Source organism: Mus caroli, chromosome 6 (genome assembly GCF_900094665.2).
Source record: "Mus caroli chromosome 6, CAROLI_EIJ_v1.1, whole genome shotgun sequence".
NCBI lineage: Eukaryota > Metazoa > Chordata > Mammalia > Rodentia > Muridae > Mus > Mus caroli.
This window is the reverse complement of record NC_034575.1, coordinates 45,147,420-45,159,164: the sequence shown is the minus strand read 5'-3', so window position 1 is coordinate 45,159,164 and position 11,745 is coordinate 45,147,420.

Below are 11,745 nucleotides of genomic sequence, written 5' to 3'. Positions count from 1 at the left end.
TGGGCAAGATCTAGAAGTTAGAATGTGTGGTATATACTTGGAGCCATTCTTATCCATCCCACAGATGAGAGCCTCCCTTCTGGTGCTTCTGGCTCTTCTTTGCTGTGCCTGCCTTACACAGAATCAAAGAAGAGCTAGATGTTTTCTGCCATTGTGCTTATTACACTAAAACTCCAAAACCCATGCTCCCGAGGGCGTGGCAGTACCCCCATGCTGCCCCTGGGCCCTCTTGAAATGTCCAGCATGGCTCATCTTGCCCTTGTGAGCCCTGAGAACATCATATCTTTCCCTCTGCTCTCCAGCACAACAAAATGTATCTCCTCTATGCCTGATTTTCCTGGGGATTTACTATAGCTTAGTCAACCATTAATCAGTTTAATGTACTTGCTGATCCACACCGAGGGATCAAAATGGGTCTTTCTGCATTTTGGGCTGAGGTAAGGACCATGTTCTAGGACCATTGAGATGAGGACACTCAGCCTTCTTCATCATCCAGTCAGATCCAACCATCTTGTTATTACTAGGAGGTCAAGTTCTATACAGTTTTATTTCTGAAATGATTTAATTAGCCCCACATTCATCTCCAAAGTTGTCCTCGGATGACTGAAGGTGTTCAGGGCTCGCAGAGAAGGTCCTGCCTATGTCTCATCCTGCATGCTCTCCTACTTCACAACAGAAAATGAACAGTGTGCTGGCTAGTTGGTTTTGGTTTTGTTGTTGTTGTGGTGGTGGTGGTGGTGGTTATGGTTGGGTTTTAGGGGGTTGGATTGTTTTGCTTTGCTTTGCTTTGTTTTGTTTTTGTCAACTGGACCCAAGCTGGAACCATTTGGGAACAGGAAATTGTAGTTCAGAAAATGTCCTTACCAGCTTGGCCTGCGGATGAGCCTGCCGTTAATTTATATATATATATATATATATATATATATATATATATATATATATAGTGATGTGCGAAAGCCCAGCTCCCTATGGGCGGTGCCACTCTTGGGCTGGTGGGCCTGGGTGCCATAAGAAAGCAAGCTGATCAAGCCATGAGGAGCAAACCAGTCAGCAGTGTTCCTCCATGGCTTCTGCTCTGGTTCCTGCCCTGAGTTCTTGCTATGGCTCCCACGCCCCAACCCCTGCTGGTGATAGACTTATAAGCTATAAAGTAAAATAAGCCCTTTCCTCCACAAGTTGTTTTGGTTGTGTTACTTGATCTGAGCAATAGAAATCCTGACTAAAATGCTCACACTAACCAGACCACATATACTTATGTGGTCATCTAGGGCATCCCATCCCAGTGTTTTACAGAAAGGCGACAGCTCTGAGAACAAGAGACTTTTGTGTGGCAGAGATGAGACCAGATCTGAGACCTCAGTACAGGACACCAAACAGGAAACCAAATGAGCTTTAAGATGCCCTGAGTATGTATGAGATTATATATATATATATATATATATATATATATATATATATATATCCCGGTCCTTAAGATATGTCCACTTTGCCTGCTCCTATCCCTTGAAGTTCTCTGGATCTTTTTTCCTAAGTTCATATCTCCTTCTGGGTAGTTTTTCCCAGGTGTCTATTTTGAGGTTAAAAGCATCCACTAGGGATGACACAAGATGCCTAGATGTTCTCTGAGCAAAGCTTACAGCCTGTGTTTCCTGGCCCTTATCTGTGCAGTCCAGTGCTATTGCTATGTCTCTGCCATCTTGTTATCTGCCTGCCTAGGAGATGCAGCTAGCAGTGCCATTCATGAGGTGGTGGCACTGCAATCCAGTCTGCATCCCACTAAGCCAGATTCTAGCATGGATAATGAGAGGGGTTAGAAAGATGAGAGTGGACCGTCAAAGTCATGACCAGTTCCTCCAGACAAAAGGACAAGGATCCCTACAGGTCGTGTGGCAATACACTCAAGTAGATTTTCTAAGTATTCTGTATTTAACTCAATTCTTAACCATTTGGTTACATCAGAACATGGCAAGAGATCCAACAGTTAGCCCTTCTGTGTGAATTCAGGGCATATTATTTTTTCTTTTATTAAAAATATCTTCTCAACATAACACATCCTAACTATGGCTTCTCTTCCCTCTACTCCTCCTACTTCTTCCCCACCTCCTTCTGGATCTGATCCCTTACTGCCCCTCATTAGAAAAAAAAAAAAAAGAACAGACTTCTAAGAGATAATAATAAAATAAAATATAGGATGAAACAAAACTCTTCTAGCAAGGTTAGACAAGACAACCAGAAGGAAAAGAGCCTACGATAAAGCACGGGAATCGGAGACTGACTCTTTCATACACTGAGATTCCTGTACAAACCTAAACCAGAAACTGTTATATATATGCAGAGGACTCGGGTGAAGACCTGTACAGGCCCTGTGCACACTGCTTTAGTCTCTGTGAGCCTGTATGAGCTACGTTCACGTTGATTCAGAGGGCCTTGTTTTCATGGTGTCCTCCATCCCCTCTGGCTCTTACATTCTTCTGTTTTCTCTTCCATGGGGTTCCCTGAGCACTAATGAGAGGAATTTGATAGAGCCATCCCAGCTGAATATGCCAAGGTGTGTCTCTGTCTTTGTCTCTCTGTCTCTGTCTCTCTCCATCTCTCTCCTTCTCTGTGTGTGTGTGTATCCCCCTCCCTCTCCCCCTCCCCCTCCCTCTCCCTTTCTCTACCCCTGTAACATCTGGCTGTGGTTCTCTGTATGTGTTCCCATCTGCTGCAGGAGGAAGCTTCTCTGATGATAGCTGAACAAGGCACTGATCATATTTGTCTTCCTGGATCTGGGAAGCTCAGAAGTTTTTCTAGATCCATCCATTTGCCTGCAATTTTTTATGAAGTCATTTTTTTAATGGCTGGGTAATACCCCACTGTATACATGTACCACATTTTCTTTATCCTTTCTTCTGTTGAGGGAAATCTAAGTTGTTTCCAATTTCTGGCTTTTATAAATAGAGCAGCAGTGACCATGGTTGAGCAAGTGTCTTTGTGGTAGGACGAAGTGCCTTTTGGGTATACACCTGAAAGTGGTATAGCTGGATTTTATTGGTTCTTAGTCTTAGAAAACCCTTGAATTCTGGAAAATGCTAGTTGAAATACAGTGCATGTGTTCTTTATCCCAAGCCAGTGGGGGAAATCTAAGGACTGGGTCTGCTATCAAATAAGATGCAGCAGGAGCAGCAGCAGCAGCAGCAGCAGCTGTGTGTATTTGAATGTGCAGAACAAGCCTGAGGACATTTGGTAGCTTACTAGTGTGCTTGGTCTGTTGTGCATCTTGTTGTCTCTGGGAGCCTTAGACAGGAGTCCACCTACTTGGGCTGGCTCGGAGCAGTTGGAAACTTCTTCCATAGGTAGGAGAGGGTGTGTCTCCAAGAGAACCAAATCTCTGGACCTTTCCACTCAGATTCCCTCCAGACAGGTAGGAAATCAGGTTTATTTAAGCAGATTTTGCAGATGCTTCAAAACTACTCCCACATCCTGGACCTTGTTTCTGCTTTATAAACCTTCATGAGTTCAGCTGTTTTCTATCTTCTCACACTGATTGCTGCAGGAAACACAAGTGAGATCACTGGCGACACCCTGGCGATTGCACCTTTGGAGGTGACCTACAGACTGTCACATTTGATTGTTTGTCTGAATTAGTTCATTCTTTCTATAGTAAAGCTTTTCATCAAATGCCTTAGTCAAACTTGGCAGAGCCCTAAGTTTGGCTTTGTTTTGTGAACTAGGTAATGAAAGTTTCATTCATCTTTCCCCCTGTCCTGCTCCCTAAACCCAGATATTATTTAACTTGCCTCATCCACTCAATAGAAACCCACTTATAGCTTCATATATGAAGGGCAGTAAGCAAGACATTGGGCAGCTGCCTTAAGAGATAAAAACACTGCTATTGTTTAAAAGTTGACCAGGCATAGTGGTGTACACTTGCAATCCCAACACTTGGGAATTGGAGGCAGGGGGAGATCAGCAGCCCAAGGTCATTCTCTACTACATAGCGAGTTTGAGAGCAGCTTGAACCTCATAAGGTCCTAGAAAGAAAGAGAGAGAAGGAAGGAAGGTAGGAAAGAAGAAAGGAGGGAGGGAGGGAGGGAGGAAGGGAGGGAGGAAAGGAGGAAGGAAGGAAGGAAGGAAGGAAGGAAGGAAGGAAGGAAGGAAGGAAGGAAGGAAGGAAGGAAGGAAGAGACAGAGAGGGACAGGAAGGGAGGGAGGGAAAGAGAGAAGGGAAGGAAAAGGAGGGGGAGAAATGGGGAAAGGAGGGAAGCAGGGAAAGAGAAAAGAAATTGAACCCAAATTCACGTATTTCCTTTTCTTATCTTTATCTTGGTAAATATCTCACGTATTTCCTTTTCTTATCTTTATCTTGGTAAATATCTCAGGATGCCGCAGTCTTTCATGGCCTTAACACCTAGAAACACACAGGCCAATTATGTTGTAGTTTATCTCTCAATTTATCTTTGTCTCATGTTTCCTCAAGATTGGATTCAAGAGATTTTCTTTTCTTTACAGAAATCCCACAGAAGCGGTGAGTCCCTCTCATTATCCCACCACTGGGCAGCAAACAGCCCCCATTGCTCCTCACAGGTAACGGCAGCTGATCCTTTCATTAAGGAGCAAGGCTTCTCCGCAGCAGTTACTTTTTTTTCCTCTCTGTGTACAAAAATATCTTGTAGAAAGAAAATGAGAGATGGAAAGAGAGGTTGCTCCTAAGCAATTTCAGAATCCATGGCAGCAATGTTGCTGGATCAGATATGGCCTTTAAAAGCATTCTTTCTGTCCCTTGAAGTGTGTCATGTATGGGAGTGAGTAGTCTTGTTAGACTGTGAATACTGTTCCTTGATTCTTATCTCTTCCTTTGGGTCCAAGCTGACAACGTTTATACTCTTACAACATTCTCAGAACCCCTGCAGGCTGCCTGTGTGTCTCATAGAGATCCATGCCACAAGACAAGAGGGTCCTTTACTGATAGTTCCCGATAGTTCCCCTACCTCTATTCCTGGTTTCTGCATATGTGGCTTAAGGGATCCCTGGGTCTCATCATCTAATCTCATCATAGAGTGTTCTCTCTCTCTCTCTCTCTCTCTCTCTCTCTCTCTCTCTCTCTCTCTCTCTGTGTGTGTGTGTGGTATATGTATGTGTATATGTATGTGTGTATGTATGTGTGTGTATTTGTGTGTGATTACATACTCCAGTTTTTATGTATTTCTAAACCAATAACAAAAAGTAATCCAGACACACCCATGGTTTGTCTTTAGGCATACTTTCTAGACAGTAAACAGAATTTTGGTGTCTTTTGAAATATGGATTTCCCAACTCCTCGAGTCCTAATTCTTCTTTTAAATAGTTCTTCCTTCAATAGGTCTGCTTCCTTTCACACCATATTATTAGCAGCAGGAAGAAATAAGATTGTGCCCTCAACTCTGCCTTCATTGCTAAACTGTCTTCTACTGTTCGTGTCTCTTCTGCCTTCCAGTCATGTTCTCCTTACTGTCTTCTGCATTCTCATAGGACCTGATTCTAGCGTCTGTGCTTTTAGTAGCTGTCTATGTATGATGCTTGAGGAACTTTCTTAAATCATAGAGGTTTAGCAATTCTTTCACAACTATCACGGGCACTCTTTAATACCAATATTTCTGCTGCAAGGCAACCTAGGCTTCCACTATGATATTCTTCTAAATACTTCTCAGTGGCACTTTACGTACAAGAATGAAGACCTGAGTTCAAATCTCCAAAACCCAGATAAAAAGCTGAGGTTGGTACACATGTGCATGCACACACACACACACACACACACACACACACACACACACGACCTCTTTCTGTACCCTCCAAGCCTCTTCTTTCTCCTTTGGCTTCTATTTCCACCCGTACAGCCTTGTTCTCATCTCCTGTTTTCCACTTGCACAGACACTGGGATTGTACCAGAACTGCCCAGCTAAGCCAGGAGCCCCTGCCCATATTAATATCCTTAACCAAATCTGCAAATTCCCTTTTACCATGTAAAACAATGTAGTCATGGTTCTGGGAATTAGGACGGGGATATTACTCCCTCTTCCAAAACCACAGGTCAGTCTGCAGACCATAATGATACAGGCAAAAGGCTTTAAGCTGCTCTTCTGGTCTCCAGTATCATTGCCAGTTGTCACATGGGTAATGTCCCCATGTACCTGCCCCTTTACTGAGCTGGAGGCAATTCAATGTCAATGTCAATGTCAAAAATGTCTATTCTACTCACAGGCCCTGAAAGGGCCCTGTTAGTCCAGAGTGAGACTGGTTGAACTTGACTTGGAGCACCATTCCTTAGGTTTAGTTTTCAGACAACTATCTCTTTAATCACACGTTCAGTCTCTGCGGATTTTCTATCTGGCACAGCTTATGCACCAGCAAGAGAAGTGACTGAATCTGCATATCAGAGTAAAGTTGCTGTGCTGGGGAGTGGGTGCTTGTCAAAACAGTTCAGGGTCAATCATGCCCCAGGACCCTTGTTCCCAGGATGCCCCCTCTGGGAGATGTATAGCCCATCTGACCTGGCTTCGCTAATGGGAGAAGAACATTTCATGCCCACTAATAGCCAGAGTGAACCTTAAATTTCCAAAAGGTCCACATGATCGGTTCACTCTTTGTCTTGTTCATCCTCCAGGGGAGGCCAAGACAAACTCTCTTTTGAGACAGCCACGTGAAGTGACCAAGCTCCCTTATAAAACATGTGTGGACCAGGAAAAGGCCATTCTGTATGATGAACTGGCAGTCACTATGCCCTTAACTCAAGCTGCCCTTTCCCTCTGGCTTTGCCTGTGTTTCTGTTGGGCCTGCCTCAGAGAAGGTGTATGATTGTCCTGAATGGGAAAATCCCTCCAACTACTTATCTGCAGGCATTCACAGCATTCAAGGTCATGCACTGAGTCACAGAAACCTCAACGACATTGTAACAACTAGCCCAGATGTCTCCTCAGTCAAGCGTTCCCTATTCCTAACTGCGTCCAAATCAGTGATTTGTGTTAAATTCAATCACTACAGAATCTAACTGAGTTAGGGTCTACATCAAGTCTCCAGTCCCTGCTGCTTCCCATTTGGGAGAAGAGAGGTCAGACGCTAGCAAAAGAAAATATGTGGGGCTGGGGGCAGGGGCGCATGGCAGGAAGAAAAGCTAATCTGTAACCTTTGACCTTACCTTCCAAGCCCTCCCCTAGATGGTAGCACTGCCTTCCTCTCCTTTCTGATGATCTACTCAAATACCCTGACAAACACAACCTCAGGAGTTTATTTTGGCTCAAGGTCCAAGGCACAGTCCATCTCGGTGGGGAAGTTGAGGCAGTAGGAGCTCATCTCATAGCATCCACATTCGGGAAACAGAAAGAGATCATCACAAGCTACTTCTCAGCTCCCTTTCTCCATCAGTGCAGTCCAGGATGTCCTGCCCACAGAATGGTCCAGCCCACAATTCAGGTGGCTCTCTTAACACATCAATGAATGAAGATAACCCCCACTGCCATGCCCAAAAGGACTGCCTTCTGAGTGACTCTAGGTTCTGACACTTTGGCAGTTGACCCTAACCACCATAAGTGTCTGAGGGACGTCAGTGTTTCTTTTCTCCCATGCCTTGAGGTATCCAGCCAGGACAAGGCACAGGCTCTCCTTTCCTCTACCTCTCTATAAGTTCAACTATGCTGTAGATCTACTGAGCTGTTTTTCAGACCCTTCAAGACCCTGTCCTCAAGCAAAGCACCCAGGCTCCCAAGACACAAATTGAGTTGTGGCCACGCCCAAGTGTGTGGTTCACTACCCATGCCCTGTTAGGTGAGGCTTCTGATTGGCTTTTCTTTCTGAGCAGCATCCTGCCTGCCCATGGATGGCTTCAATGTGTTCATCTCATCTCCGATGATGCTCTTGGTTCTTGTAAAGCTCTTGACGCATATCCAAGTCTCCATGGCTAACATAGATTGTACCTTCTCTCTCAAGAGTCACAGATGTGTCACCTATCAGCTGGGGCCATAGATACTTGCCTTTGTCCTTATAAGATCCTTCCTTCTGCCTTCTGACATCAGAGAATGAATGTTGGCCACGACCCACTGTGCTGGTTTGCTTAGCTCTACTCGTTGGTACCCTCAGCCCTTAACTTAATTCAATTCAACTCATTTGTTAACAGAGAAGACAATGGGAAATCCTCCTTTTTCCCTGTCCTCCACACATATACTCCTCCTCCACTACCTGGGCATGGCCATTGGCGCTCAGATCTCAGGGAGTTTTTTTGTCTCTGTGAAGCTAGCCCTTCCTCTACTAGAAAGCCACATTTTCACTATCACCGTATCCTTACTAGCCAAAGTTCATAGTCTCAATTTGATTTTACCTTATATTTCAATTATTTTTCTTTTATTTTTTGAAATCAGAATTATACGAATTCTCCTCTACCCTATCCCCTTCAAACATTCCCATATGCTCCTCCTTTCTCTTTTTCAAATCCGTGGTCTCTTTTTTCATTAACTGTTGTATTTATTCATTAAAAAGATGGAGTCAGCAAGAAGAGGTGCTCACTTAGTATTGCCTCTGTACCAGGCACTGTGATAGAAATTTTATATTTCATATAGTTCACCAATCCATTTTCCATTGCAATAAAAAATGCCTATGCCTGGATAATATATGTATTTAAAATATTTATTTAGCTGCCAGAGAGAAAAATCCACAACTGAGCAATCCCATCTGTTCAGTCTCTGGTGAGGGGCTCATGGTATACAATGATGGGAGGAAGTATCGTAATAAGCAAGAGGCATCACATGGTAACAGAACCTGGAGGACGAGAAGCACCAAGTCTTGCTCTCTTATGAGAACTAACCAGGGTCCCAGAAGAACAGCACTAACTCCACCCGAGGGCAGAGCCACCACCACCCAGTTATCTTGCACAAAGGCCATCCTCATAAAGTTTTTGCCACTTCCCAGTGTCACAACATAGGGTACCATGATTCCAACACACGCATTCTTGGGGACACACTCGAATCAGATCCAAATAATAGCACCATCTTATTTGAACCAAAATGATAGATTATCTTTTTATTCTTTAGGCATACTTAACTGCTTCTAACATTTCAACATGGTTTTGAAAAACCTATCATATGTTTTTCATTGTGATCAAATGATAGTAGACATCTGGGGAAAGAACAGGACTTCATAACCCGATTTCCAGCAAATTCTACTTGCATGCCTTGGTTCCATTAGGTTTGCAATATCATTTGGAAAAATGAGGTTAATTTCGCTGCAGATTTAGCTAGAGTGGGAACGACTCCTCAGAAATGGTATGCCAGAGCTTGGTGGTAGAAGGTTCCTAGTTTGTACTTAATTGAAAAGGCAAGACACTGTTGAATTTTAAAAACCCTGGAAGAGTTTTTAAAGTAACTTAATGTAGCATTTTATAGTTGCTTTTGTAGTTTCAAAAGCAATGGATATTGAGGGATGCATACGCCTCTGATGGCTTAGATTTAATCAGACTTCTCGCTTGCTTGCTTGCTTGCTTGCTTGCTTGCTTGCATAATGGTTTATGGTACCTTTGATGATTTGCAGCCAACCTAGCACTTTTAATAATTCACTGTAAAAGCATTTAATTTTTAATGGACAAGAATGGGACTCTTGCATTGGGAAGTGTGCTCCTGAAAGGGGGGGTGCAGGATATTTAAATTCCAAACATTATTGAAAATCATGTCTTTTATTACCCCAAACCAAATGCATAATTGAAGACTGCACCTAATCCAAAAGTATTGTTGGTACTGTACATACCTCTAAGGTAGCCTTGCACTCACAATGCTGTCATGAGAACATTCTTTTCAAGTCCTCATCTTCCACACTGTTTCCAATATTCTGTCCATTTCAAAGCAGCATAACTAACATATTCTGTTCCATCTTGCTAATCAAGAAAAGCCCAGCAGCAGAATGGATCGCAACGTCTGGTACATAAAACAAGTATCATTCTCTATTCCTTCTCCTTCAAAGTTTTCCTAAGATCTCCATATAATGTGCATACCTAGGAATGAGTTCATGACTACCCTTAAAAATATCAGAGTTTCCATGTGGAAAGAAAATTGGGAAGATGCCAGGACAAATATTGTTTTAAGACTTGATCGAAGACAAAACATATCTTGCCTTCAGAGGCACATAAAACAAAAATGCTCCAATCACTAAATAATCCCTTTCTCAGATACGCCATCTGTAAAAATAAGACTGGCCTCCCAGAACTGCTTTCTGGGGAATGGTGCAGCGATGCGAGGCTCTGAGAAAGCTGCTGCTCAGCTGACATTCCACAGCTGACTGTCCCCAAGCTTACCCTGAGATGGGCGACAGGGAAAACTCTGGTGGTCAAGGGTCCAAGTCCACATGCTCTGTTTCTGGAACACTTTTGGAACTCAAACATCAGGGCTGCTTGAGAATGGGAAATTCCTTCTCATCCTCTTGGCTTTTTGAGTTTGGACTCCCAGGAACCACTAGGTGCTAAGCCAACAATTCTGTCATGCTCTGATAGAATTAGCCCATCTACAGATGAAAGTCTGACACTCCATGCTGTGCTTGGTTTCCTAGGGTGAACCTTCCCAGCGAGCGCCACAACTGTATGGCTCCAATCTTCTGGCTCTGTGGCACACTTAAGTATGTCAGTTCTTATTGTTATCAGCCAAATATTGACTTCTACCCACAATGAGGAACAGAAACTTCTAGATCCAGTCAATTGTCCCACAGACTTAAGGAAGCAGAAGCTTAGGGGTACCTGAGTTGGGCCACTTTAATCAATCATGGCCATACATATTTCCTTTATTCTTTTCTCCATCTCCCTCAGATTCTTGTCTTGTCCCTGATATGGAGGGTTGGAGGTAGGAAACCCTTAGGCATTGTCCTGCAGTCTCAAATGATTTTGCATGGAGAGAGTATGGGCTACCTGACTTTCCAAAGATTGCACGGAAGCCAGGAACTAGAAGGCACACATCTCTGTTATTCAATTTCCGTGCTTTTTCCATTACAGTGTGTGTACTCACCCTTCCAGGTACTGATATCATTGACCTGTTTTCTGTTTTAGACCTTCTGATGCAGGAGTAATCATAGTGCCACTGGGCTGTAGTATTCATTTTCATTACTTAATAACCAAGCAGGGAAGGAAGGGGGAATAATGGGTGTTCCTGCCCCCAAGCCTGCAGCAAGCTTTCTAACTGACTTCTAAGCTGGCATCTTTTCAAATTCCAACACCATGAGAAGAGATAGCTCGGCCCCACTCAATTTGCCACCAGGGAATGCATGGTTCTTGAGCATATTAACATATTCTTTACTTGGTGGTGAGTTTGTGAGCCTTCATTAAAGAACAGGGCAATGCAGAAAAAAAAAAATGCTGTTAATATAGCTTTCTAGCCAAGCCTCCATGGTGGCCTGCCTCTTACATGATCCCACATTTACACCCCCCAAATGCATAAAATAATGGTCCCTTGTTAACACCAGCCATTCTGTGAGCATACACCAGGAATACAACAAGCCAGCAGCAAGGTCGCCTTTATTCTAGTACATTTTATAGAAGTCTTACCAATTAAAGAAGGAGATGGGCTAGAAAGGGGGAGAGAAAGAAAAGAGGATGCAAGAAAAGAAACAATGCCTAAACATAGTAAAAGCCCTAACCGAACCTACAATGAATGCATCAGGGTAAAAAGAATTACAAACTAAGGAGCTAAAAGCATAATACAGTCAAGCCTATAGTTCTACAATGCCAGGTTTTTAACGAAAGGCAGAAAGGTTTATAAATTC